Source organism: Quercus robur, chromosome 9 (assembly GCF_932294415.1).
Source record: "Quercus robur chromosome 9, dhQueRobu3.1, whole genome shotgun sequence".
Classification (NCBI taxonomy): domain Eukaryota; kingdom Viridiplantae; phylum Streptophyta; class Magnoliopsida; order Fagales; family Fagaceae; genus Quercus; species Quercus robur.
The window spans coordinates 24,554,977-24,568,133 of record NC_065542.1 but is presented as its reverse complement, the minus strand read 5'-3'; the positions used below and the strand labels follow the sequence as shown (position 1 = coordinate 24,568,133).

Here is a 13,157-nt window from a genome sequence, read left to right as displayed (position 1 = left end):
AAATCCATTAATTATATTTATTCAATGACACATCACTCATTAAAGGTACATTAATTATTCTCATTCAATGGCACATTAAATCAATGAACCTTTATTAAAGAGTAGTACTTAAGTTTTTCAATTAAAGACAAAAACATGGTTGCATTAACTAATAAATTATAAGGAAACTATTAGTAGATGCCCTAACGGCATTGATTTAAGAACTATGTTAAGAAAATTTTTATGGGCCAGGAAAAGAAAAAATCAACTAAATGTTTTGACGGCTTTTTATATTTCCAGTGAAAATTTTGTCAAAACTTTCATTAAATAATTTATTTTCAATTACCTTAAGGGCATCCATTAACAGGACTTAAATTATAAACAGTATAATATTTTTCAATGTAGTTATAAGTTTTAATTTAATTCTGAAACTTAACATATGACACCTATGTAAACTGTACCAAAGTTTTATTCAGTGCTCAATTCTATTTCAAAAGTATTTTTCAACCAATTTGAATTAAGCTTTTATATTTTAGAAAAAAGTTCACAAATTTTGTTTAAGATGGTTTAATATGACTTTGCACCTACCTTGGGATTTTCAATAAGGAAATTGAAAGTTTACCTTTTGCAAAATAGGATATTTACACATCATATAAAATGTTCAATGATGTGGACACTGTATTGAAATAAATTTAGACCCAATAGGTTGATTTTAGGGGAATTAACTCTACTTGATTAAATTAACCAATTTTGCCATTCAATTTTGATTACTGGTTAATTTTCATGGTTTAAATATGTCACCAAATAAATAATAAAGCAAGCAAAAAACTATATAGTGATGAAGCAAAAAAACGTATGGATGCATCTACGAGAAAAACCACCATGAGGGTTAACCCTAACCCCAGGAAAAATTCACTATTAAAGTTGAAGTGTAAAATCGAAATAGCCCCTTACCGCTAATTGTTATCTCTTGCAAATGGTCTTGTCCCATCAAATTGTTCCAAACCTCTTGAACTTTTCTAATATGAATTTCCCTAAAGAACCACATCCCAGACTTCAAGAATTTCTCGTAGAATTGATTTCCACAATTATCTTAAGATGACTCTGCGGCTTTAACCTTGATCTACACTTTGGCAGCAACAACACGAGAGAATATCTTCTCTATTTGCTTTTGTACGAAAGTGTTGATAGGTGGAGGTTCGAGATTTCTCTTTGTATATGATATTTCTTTTTTGTCTCTACAACTTCTTGAAAGTCGCACTTAATGGGTATTTAAATATGTTCTCTAATTAGGGTTACAATAATCGATATCACCAGTTGGCTTAAAATAAAACATATTAGGAAAAAACTAACTTCCCCATTCTTGATCTATTGACTCTAAACGCGGATCCACGTTTGCATTTCTTTCCTCTTTTTTTTTTTTCCCCCAACCGCATGTTTTGACTTTTCAACAGTGAACAGTGCACCTATGCACTGTTCATGGGTCCCATAAACTTCACTTTTCAGTAACTTTTTCATTAAAAATGGGTCCCACGGCACTATTAACACATTTAAAAATTATTTTGCTACAGTATTTTCAGTTTTCAATTTCAACAAAATAAGTTCTATCCAAATGGACCCTAGATTACAGAATCTTCTTTCTTTTGAGTAGCTTCTGGGGCATTGATCTTGTACTTGATATTTGACACTTACAACTCAAAACACATTTGCCAACACTAAACCTAACATATACATTATTATATTCAAGGAATAAAATCTTAACCATCTTAAAGAAGTGTTAAAAAATTCTTAGTTACAAAAGTATCTAGAGTTTTTCGAATACTAAATACTCAATCGTCCCAAATTCTTGGTTAGAGATACTCATGATCTTATGAATATGAGGACCTCTTTAATAGAAAGCTAAACCACTAAACTAAATTTGTTGTTCTCCAAAAAAAAAAAAAAAAAAAAACGTTTGTAGGGTGTACTGTATCATAAATTTGATTTAGTATATGTATTTTTATTTTTATTATTATTATTTGAGAAAGATTTAGGATATGTTTGAAATGCATATGCTTGATAATCACGAGGCCAAGGTTAAGCCAATGGTACTGATCTTACTAAGTCTTTTTTCCCCAATTATCTCACCTTTTAGATATAAGCAAAACATGCGTTAGAAATGCATCAAGCATATGGATTTAGGATTGATGCATTTCTAACGCATGTTTTGCTTATGTCACGAGTGACATGACTCATGTTCTCTAAAAGGTAAGATAATTTGGGGGGGAAAATTGTTGGTAAGATCAGTAACATTGCCTTGGTAAGATCAGTAACATTGCCTTGGTAAGATCAGTAACATTGCCTTGGTAAGATCAGTAACATTGCCTTGGCATTGGCCTCATGATTATCGTACGTTCTCAACTCTCATAGAAACCATTGTGACCACAGAGAGTAGTATACGGTTACAAACCAACCACACTATAAATAGCCACACCATGCTTCAGTCTTCTTCACTTCTCAACTCTTATAGAAACCATTGTGATCACAGAGAGTAGTATATAGATATCTGTAGGCTGTAGGTAAACCCCAATGGAGGAGAATGGAGAAATTCTCATATTCTCAAACAAGAAGAGAATTAAAAAGCAGCATGAACAGAAAAGTTTGTGCTCACAGCGAATCAGCGAATTACCAGATTTCCACAGTATGATTCACCTTCAAAGTAAGGATCTGTTTCTTCCTATTACAAACACAAACACATATCTTTATACAAATGGTTTCATATATGTGATGGGATATATCATATATGTACATGCATGTTGTTATTTTTCTGATAATATGTGTTTTGGAAATTTGGATTGGATGCAGTTACTAGGATATTCCTGGAAGCAGCTGGATAGGAATGGGCAATCAATGGGGTATAGATCTCACTCTTCTTCTTTTTTCCTTTGGGTTCCTTTAATCTTAAGCTTGTGATACATTAATTTGAATTTTTTTTTTTTTTTCCATCTACGTAAATCTATAATTCCTTTTATTTTAAAATCCATATTGTGGTATGTAAACCATTAAACCCTAGATTTTTTTTTTTTTTTTTTTAATTTCTCTGTTTTTCAGATGGTTGTTTCCTTAGATCTGCCTAGTCATGGCACTTTATAAATATTAGCATATAATATGAACTAACAACTACAAATCCAAATATACTATATTGAAATTATTAGATCCGATGTGCATTTTATGCTAGACTTAAAATATATATAAATTTGACGCATTCTCAATGCTGATAAAGTTTTTGATTTCTTTTTTCTTTTTTTGTTTTATATAATATTGTGGAATAATATTGACAAAAGACTACAACTTTAGGAATTTTGTGTATTTCCATCACCTTTTTGCTAATTTTTTATTGCTTATTTGTTGAAAGTTGGTTAAAATACCATTGTACCTAACCAAAAGTGAGGCTATTAAAAATTTTACATAGGCAAATAAGATAAAAAAAATTAAAAGGAAAAACTGACGGAAAACAGCATAAGTTTCATGAAATTCTTAAATGGCGCTTATAACAAAAATAGAATTTATTTTTCTTTTGCCTTAAAAAAAAAAAAAAAAAAAAAAAAAAAAAAAAAAAAAAAAACTACTTACATAATGTCTACCTTACATATTTAGATAGTACTTCATAATGTCTAGTGTGTCCCCAATTAACAATTCAATAGTCTCAAATTATTTTTTACATAAATTTTCCTTTACTTACATATCAAGTATGAAAGTATCAAATTTTCTTGATATTCTTACATAATTTGTCATGTTATGCTTACATTATTATTTTTCCTTTGGGTTCATTAAGATTTGTCCGTCATGACATCCAGCCAAGAGAAATTAGAAAAATCCACTTTCCTTGAAAAAGACATACGAAATCTGGAACTAGATTTTTCCAAAGGAAAAGGATTTGAGCTTACTAAGCAGATCAGAAATGTGGTGTGACGCATGCTGATATTGCTTAACCGCTGGTTGGATGTTTATCACTGCTCAAGATACACCAATTAAGAAGACTCAATTACACCAAGCAAAAACAAACTGATGTGCTGATGTCTTCCTGAAGGTCATATGAAGTGGCAGAACAAAATCAGATAATGTGTATTTCTTCAAACCATTGATTGTACATGTCACGTGTCGCTTACAAGTCAGATTAGTGATTTACCGGATGTCTGTTATTATTTTTCATTGCAATTTGTAGTTTTGCTATCTCTTTACTTATTATGAAGAAATCAACAATTAATGCTGAGTTGTATTTAGAAAGGAAGATTGTGTTTTGCACTTTGTATATTAAATCTTGAATTATATGGAATTGTTATTGTATATGGAGAGTTGAAAAAATAGATCCTGCTTAATCGCAGCAGCATTGATTTTTGCTTACAACACATTATGGTAAGTTCGTTACAAGATTCATTTAGAGTATTAGAGTCGAATGGATTCAATTTTACTAAATTCTAATCTTAATTTAACAACTTATTGTTAGTTAGTTTCTTTTTAAACCCTCACACTTGAATTACTTTTGTTGTCTGTTGCTGTGAGGCTAATTGGACATTTAAAGTGGCAGAATGCAAGAAACTTATTGGCTTAGTCAATTAATTTTGATATTAGTCACTAAGATTGTAACCTTCCATATCATAAAATTTTTAAATTTAAAGCTCATTTCATTTGGATATTGAATTTATGGGGTTTTAGAGCTTTGGACAATACTATTTTTCAAGGAAAAATAGAAGCAGGTTTAGAGCCAGAATGCTTTATTTAATGAAATCTTGGATGTTATTTCAGGGACAAAATTAGAAACTAAAGCTTTGGAAAATGCTTTATTTCCATATCAAAAAAAATTTTCATTCTAGTGGAGTGAGTCAAGTTTATTTATACTTGATAACAACTATATATAGTGCTGATCATTTTTTGCCTGTCATTTCTAAAAGGACCCTTAGGGGAGGATTTTAAGGAAGCTTAGTAAGGGTGCACTGCTTGAACATATAGATATTGGATGTGTTTATGGTGGTTAATCTGCAACTTTTCAGATGGCAACTGGCCACATTCATAAGCCTGTTGAAAGTTTTGGGCATAACCTTGCCAAGTTTCAAAAACTTAAGCATATTTTTTCCCAATTTTTCGTATTTTCTAGTATGCTGTGTAGCTTTTCATTTCATAATGGTTTTGATATTGTTTTGGTAAAATGGCTGCTGGTGCCCAAGTTTTACAAAAGTCAGCATTTTTTTCTTTCAATTTTACGTATGTTCTATAATGCTGGCTTTTCTTCATGTCATAATGGTTTTAATATAGTTTGGTAAAATGGCTGCTGGTGCTAACAATAGGTAGTCTTGGGGAATAAACACAATCGTCATTGTTAAAATAGTGAACAATTTCGTTTGTGAATATTATGGAGACAGCATTCTTTTTCTTTGACCAAAAATGGAAATTTATATTTATTTTCTTAGTTAATGAAAATCTCTCTCTCATTTTTCCTTTTCCTGGGTTATCAAATGAACATATAATTGTTGTCTTTTAATCTTATATAGAATAGTAGTTCTTTTGCAGGAAGAACCCATTATGGGTCTAGAATGCATTGATTATCAAAATCAAATGAAATTTTATGGTACTTGTATTATCATGAACATCTAGTGTTCATTTTATAGTTCCATGCATTTCTATTAAGTGTGAAGTGCACATTAGATTAAATTATGCTGTGTAATTTAGTAATGAACAATCATCTTTTGAGTGAAAAGTGTGCCTTAACTTGATGAACTGTATTTTATTGCTTGAACTGGAAGCACAAGAAAGATATTAATCATATAGAACCTTGGCTAGAGAACTATTTGACTTGGTCCAACAGTTATGGATAGTTCTCTGTTATGATGTTGCCTTTTGCATTATGGTATGACTGGTTTGGACTCATAATTATCATCCAGCATTAAAAGTGACATATAATCTTCCTATTTTAAAATATTATAACAATTGAAACTCATGCCAGCCTCTTTGTTTCTTTAATATTTCAGGGGTGCAAAGTGATGCTAACGGTGGATCAGGGGTAATTGATGCAGGAAGATCAGAAAGACACGACCATATTGTTGTCCTGACGACACAAACATGTAAATCTGTTTCAAAGAACTCATGTTTGCCAGAAAACACGTGATATTCATGATCCTTGTGAGTTATAATTTTGAGATTAATACAATTTCTCTTCTATGCATGCCTTAAGTAACCACCCATGTTTTGCACTTCTTATATGGCTGGCATTAGAGCAATATCTTTTTTTTTTTTCCTTTCTTTTTTTTTTTTTTTTTTTTTTTGCAATACTTTGCATTATCTGCTTCATTGTTAAATTTCTCTCAACTTCAAATTTTTAGGTAAAAACATGAACATATCATTGCCATATCTGTACTCTTTTTGGCATCTTGTGTCCAAAACGAGTCAATTAAGTGTACATAAATCTTTTAAACAACATAGCATACTATGCTTGCTCTTAAGAATGGCTTCCAGAATACTATAATTCCATATTCTAGATTGCACATCATTCTTAGCAGGTTAAATCTAAGATCATGAAAACATTAGTTCACTGAGTTATGCAGATTTTTATTTCATACTTTTTGGATTATATTCACATCTCTTTGTAGTTTGCATGGACTCTGTGTGAGTTTTTGTGTAATTTGCAGTTTTTCCATCTAGGGGAAGAGTTTTTATGTATTCAATTATCATTAGAGTCAGAATTGCAAATATAATATGTTATGTTATAAAATAGAAAAACGAAAAACATCTGCAGTGATTCTTAAGGGAGAATCTACTCCCTTAGGTAATTAGAAAATTGGTTAGGGTACAGAGCCTTCAACTTCCTTTTCTTTTTTTCTTTTCTTTTTTTCTTTTTCTTACATTGCTATGTGCAAGAATTTCTATCAATGTTTTGGTTGGAACTTGTAACAAATTAAACTTTAGAATAATTATGCCTTTGATCTGGATCATGCCATGGATTGAAATGGATAGTTCCTCCTAGTATAGATATGTTTTGGAAAGTTAAGAGAGGCCAAGCTACTTTGGAAGAACTATTCTCATGTGTACGGCATGACTTTTGCCTACACCAGATTTTTATACTAACGGCCCCCTAGTTTCTTAAATAAAATTTTATGCATAAAAATGCCAAAAGGTGTCATTTTATCAAAGGACAAGGATTAAGTCAGATCAGGTTCTGATAGTAGAGCAGTTTTAACTTGCTATACTTTTGGATAGTGAATATAATTCATGTCATTGGTTTACTTATTTACTTATCAAAAATGAAAAACAGAATTTCTTGTAATTGGTGTCAGGTAGGTATAGTGGGCAAGCCACATAGAGGCATAAAGAGAGATTTTGGATTCAAGTTTCTTGGATTGAGGCGTGTTTATCAATTTCTTCAATGTAGTCACCCCTTTCATTCTCTGATTAACTTCTCATAAAATCATATTATTTTTCTTCATGCACTTGTTAATCTCCCCAAAGTAGTTTTCAACTTTTAAAAAAAATATTTATTAAAAATTATTTACGATGAAGCAAGCAACATTCATAATCAAAATAATATAACAAATATAGAAAAGATTGTAGAATAGATACACATGCTAAAACTGTCAGCGCACATTTACCACAAAGAAGTTGACAATAGTGAAAAAATGATTTATTAGACATGTTATAAGTTACTAATATTAATTTAAAATTCTTGATTTCTCAATTTTTATATCAAAAATCAACAAAATCATTAGTGGTAAGTGGTAACTGTTTGTGGCCTTAGCAGGATTTAAAGATTCACTAATTTAGTAAATATTAAAATTAATGTTGATATGCTATATAATAGAAAGATTGTCTTAAAAATATGATTTCTAGTTTCTAAAATGATCTTCCACAAAATAAGTTTGATAGGGAAATTAGAGATTTATTGATGGGAAAGGCATATATATGTAACTTCTAAATCCAATGTGATTGCCAAATTTTTGTTTGCCTATGATTTTGTCTTGGACTATATGACTACTGAATTTTATAATAAATCAGTTCATGTGTGGGTTGAATAACCCTTTCATAGTCAGTTAGCTTTCTTTTCCTGTACAACAAAGCCAATAGTAGCACTTAGTCCAATTTGGTTTGGATTGTCTCCTAACCAACTTTGTAGCACGTTATACATTCAAATAGCTCTATGTTCTCTCTAATAAGGCAGTCTTTGTAATTCGTGAAAGATAGCTCTTTGAGTTTGTTTGAGGTTTAGCTTTTTTGAGAGTTTTCTACCACTCCTTCCTTCTTATTTTCTAAGTGAAACTTCCTATTCAACACTGCCATCTGTGAGTGTAAGTCTAAGGTCGAACCACATAAATTTATGTTGTACATGTGTGATCGTTTATTCGATTTTTCCACTTCTATTTATATATGATCCTGCAATATCATTAATTTGGGAGCCAGAATTGACCATTTGGAACCACACCGTAGCTATGCAGTATGACACATGATTTTCAATTCCTGTGACCTTTTGCCACCGGCGCTCTGTATGTATGATTATCATATGAGGCAGGGTTCAGCCATGATTTGTGGAGCTATGTCCTTCAATGTCTAGTTGGTTTTGGAATATCAACCACACCATAGCAATGTATTTGAGCACTAATAAAATGATTACAGCATCAAAGGAGCCCATGCTTAGATGAATGCTTTGCAATTGGCCATCTCATCTTCTAACTTGGCTCACTCAACTAACTAAATTGATGTGGCATAATGCTGAACCCCAAGGGAGTCGGAAAATTTGCAAATCACACTTTATGGTTTCTTGCAAAATCTGTATTTTTTTTCCTATTGTAAGATTATTTTATATATCTGAAGTATAGAGGGTAAGATATCTAAGGAATTTAAGAAGGAAACTTTCTGCTTCTTTGGTGATCCAAACTTAAATCTTTGTCCAAACTAACAGATATGCAAAACAACCTGGTCTGAAGATATTTGGTTGATTGTAAATCTTTCCTTGTCAGGCAATGGCATCTCATTATTTTTTAGTACTCAAGTCTCAGATTCATTAAGCATTATGTTTCTCTTAGAAACACCAAATTTGAAATTTAGTTGTTTTCTTAAACACTGATTTTGTATTTACTTTGTACGGTTTGAAATGTCATAGCTGTGACTGAGTGAAGCATGAAAAATGGTAAAGCCAAGGTGAAATTTCACAAAAAGTTGACATGTACATCTTGCTTCTAGCTGAATATGTTTTGAATTGATTCTAGTGCATGTGCCCAGTTCTGGTGACTTTTAAAGTGTTCAGCCCCCCAGTAACTGTGTCCTACAAGACTGTTGGGATATGCTCTGGGAATCTGGGTACTACGTGGAAGGATAGACAATATATTTTCAGTATTTGGTTTTTCTTATTAAAGATCTACTAGTCTTCTTGTCTGTCTTTCCAATTTTTGAATTAGTTTTCATTTTAATTTATTTTAACTATCATGCCATGTGTTGATAGATCCAGGATCAATTAGCTTGCATGGAACATGCTAGCTTTATGTTTTTACATGCAGAGTTACTATGTCTATTTACAACCTTGGGAGTTGGTTTCTTGATTTGTTCTAGACTTTACTCGACTCATGCTAAAACCTGAATTCATTGTAGAATATGTTCTTAATACAACCTATACCATCAAATATTGTGGAATATGTTCTTAATACCTGTTTTTATCAATTGCTTTACTATTTCTTAGAGAAGTGTACTTGAAGTATGTAGCCAATTTTAGCAAGCCCATTCTACATTTATAAAATAAATTTAGTTACACAAGTCCTGCATCAATGGTGGAAAAAAAAAGGCAAGTTTAGGCCAGGCTGAAAAATCAGGGCGACGAATAACCTTTCAAAATCTCTAGGTTGCACAGGCAGGCCAAGACCATAAAACTAGCCAGTGAGGTGACAGCCAGTGCACTGCAGCTTACATGGAAGTTGAACAGGATGTATTTTGTACTTGACAAATTTGTGCCCACTGAATATTGTAGTCTCTTTTTCAGCCACATTTTTTATATATATAGATACAAAGAATTTCTACTTATGGCACCCCCTCCATGATGATTGCTCTATTTCAGCCACATCTAATTGTGGAATTTTGCTGGAATACCATGCATTACAACTGATATGACTACATTATTTTCTTTTCAAATAAGGAAGCCTTTACTTTATTTTTCAATAAGAAAATTTATGTGCCTTATAATATTTTATCATCCTTAAAGGGAAGGGGAACCTGACAAATTTGCAAGCGGTTGGAAAAAGCCAAGAGACAAGTCACATAGCATTGCTATAAATAGGTAATTCCTCTGTCAGATAGCCACCATGAAATCAAGGGTATATTTTCATTTCCTTGTTTTTCTTCATTTCATACAGAAGATAGCCCTCGTGGGTGGCAAATGGAGACTCCAAGAAATATTGATAAAGAGATAGAGAGAGAATCAACCAAAATGTCTGTGTTTAAGAGATTTTTATATCACACTAGTCGCAGACCCGCGCGTTGCGCGTGATAATTTTTTAGGTAAAATACTATTTTAGTCCCTAGACTTTATAAAAAGTTTTTTTTTTTTTTTCTATATTTATTGGTTGATGATTTGCATAACATAGACATTAAATAAGAGGAAGAACTATTCATTAGATTTTTTTAAGTCATGGTGTATGAAGATTATGATTATATATATATATATATATATATATATATAAGGTTAAATGATATGTCAACAATTGAGATTATAAAATTTTCCAATTTTATTTCTAATATAATTTCTAAATTATTGAAGAACGTCTCATTTTTAGTTATGATATGAAATATAATTTCCCTAGTTAGAGTTTGATTAGTTTTAAGTTTAAATTTTGTATTATTATATTTAATTTTGTATTATTGATTTAATTAAATGAATGTAATGGTTGATTTTATTGCACTATAAAGTTTTTAATGTCTACTGTATAGTCATTTCTATTTTATTTCTTACTTCTCTTGACCATCTTTTTATTTTCTAAATAATGGTTATTAATTGACGTTTGATTTCATTTCATTTTTTTTTCTTCCATTATTTATTCGTTATTACTTTGTATGTTCCCTTGCTAGTTGTAAATTTTATGGTTATCAATAATAAATAGATATCAGTGATGGCTTAAATAGGTTTTTACGCTAGTGGTATGTCAAAGGTTTTTTTTTTTTTTTTTACAAGGAAATATGAAAGGTATTTCTCTAGTTTGGTCTCTCTAAATCAATAATTTTTTTTTTTTTAATGTATGAAGTGGTTAGGTTAGTGGTATGTCAAAGTATTATAATTTTTTTTTAAATAATTCCAAGGAAATGTAAAAGGCCTTGTGGGACACAATAGTTTGTGGGCTCGGCCCGCTCGCTTATGGGGAGTCCACAGGCCCCAAACTGAAGGAGGCCAAGGCCCAAGCTCAAAAATAGTAAGCCCAAAGTGGCCCGAAGATACAGCCGAGGACAGCTTAGTCCTCGACAGACCCAAAATCCCATTGACGAAAGTAGAATACAAGCAAACTTAAAAGATCAAAAAATATCTCGGGGAAATAGTCCTTAATACCCTTCATTGACATGACATAGCACCTAACAGAACCTGATTTTTAGGCTTTATTAACCATCCCCAACAATTCTGGGATTAGATTGACGGGACAAATATCAGTCCTGGAAAAGTTGACCCTACACGTGGACGAGGGACAACGAACGTAAGCTAGTATAAAAGAGAAGATAAACTAATCAGAAAGGGGGATTCCCATCTCACTTCCTGGGGAAAAACTCCAGGGATGAGAATGACCGGACAATATAAGTACTCCACCACAAAAAACCCACCTCCGGGTAAACGGAGAAAGGCATTAGTGCTGTTCGGACATGATCTGAGGAGTCCAATCCTTCGAGATACAAAGTTGTAGGGCTTGGATATCCTGACCGTAGTCCTTTCTTACCTGAGTTCCCTAAAATCCAGTTTGGACCAACGCCCTGTGACCAAACGCTAGCCTTTTAAGCCCACTCTCTACAAATTTTATTGTGAAGGATCCTTCGCGTGCGAGCCCAACGTCCTTGTTGGGCCGATTGAGAATCGTGTCCCTACAGGCCTTTTTTTGAAAAAAAGAAATTGTGACTTTTTGAATTGTAGAAATATGATATTTTTTTTTAATTACCTTATTTATAGATTTCATTATTAAGTTAAAAACATCTAAATTAAAGTAGATAAATATATAAATGCAAAATTATATGTAAAGTTACAACTGCACAAGATAAATATGTACAAATAATATATATATATATATATATATATTTTTTTTTTTTATTATTCATGAATCATTATTTCATTTTTTACTTATAAATATCTAAACTAAAGTTTTTTTTTCCCTGAAAAAAAAAATATAAATTAAAATAGATGAATATGTAAAGGCAAAATTATATGAAAAGTTAAAACTACCCAAATGAATGTTTAACCACTGGTAGATATGTGTTTTTGGAAGACTAAAAGTATACTTGATTGCTTTAGTTAGAACTATATAACTATGCAAATATTGTTACGAGTGGCCTTATAAAACAGATATTTTATTTTGCAAAAAACTTTACATGAGCTCCGCTTTTGTGACAACTTTTTTTTTTTTTTTTTTCCTTTTGCCAAAACAACTTAAAAATATTAAGACTTAAGTTAACACATATGGTAGTTGTAGAACACGTCAATGATATGAAAATAGAAAGGTTTAAATATTTAAAAAGCATTTTTAGTAGATTGTAATATAAAACATTTTTTCTCAATATTTTATGTAATTTTTCCGTAAGATCAATATTGTTGGCATCCTTTAAAGATAATACATAATATTTTTGAGAAGAAGAAGAAGAAGAAGCATAGATGATGCTAGCACATAATATAAAATTATGGACAAAATTTAGCTACAAAATTGGTTGTAGCCTAAAGTTGCAACCTTACTTAATAAAATAAAAATTACTACATATTTTAAAAATCTAACCATTGAATTACATGTTTTTTACGCTCTTAATACACATGTCAAATTTTGTGTCAATTGGAAATTATTTACCATATGATAAGTAAGCTTATATTTTTTGCATAATTTTAAACTACAAAAACTTGCAATTTAAATAATTTATTGATGACATAACTATTGATCTTTAATATTTTAGAAATTTTGCAAGTATTGAGGATATAAAAAGAAGATGTA

General features: G+C 31.1%; 1 long non-coding RNA gene across 2 annotated transcripts; it reads left to right on the top strand.

Annotated features, from left to right (window-relative positions):
• The first annotated feature begins 2,336 nt into the window (after window positions 1-2,336).
• On the top strand, window positions 2,337-6,109 carry LOC126699972 (uncharacterized). 2 transcript variants are annotated; one of them, XR_007646949.1, is made up of 4 exons: window positions 2,337-2,677; window positions 2,824-2,873; window positions 3,794-4,083; window positions 5,985-6,109. It is a non-coding gene; the product is annotated as an uncharacterized LOC126699972 (long non-coding RNA). The 2 variants fall into 2 exon arrangements; XR_007646948.1 differs by lacking the exon at window positions 5,985-6,109 and having other exon boundaries at window positions 3,794-4,337.
• The last annotated feature ends 7,048 nt before the right edge of the window (window positions 6,110-13,157 follow it).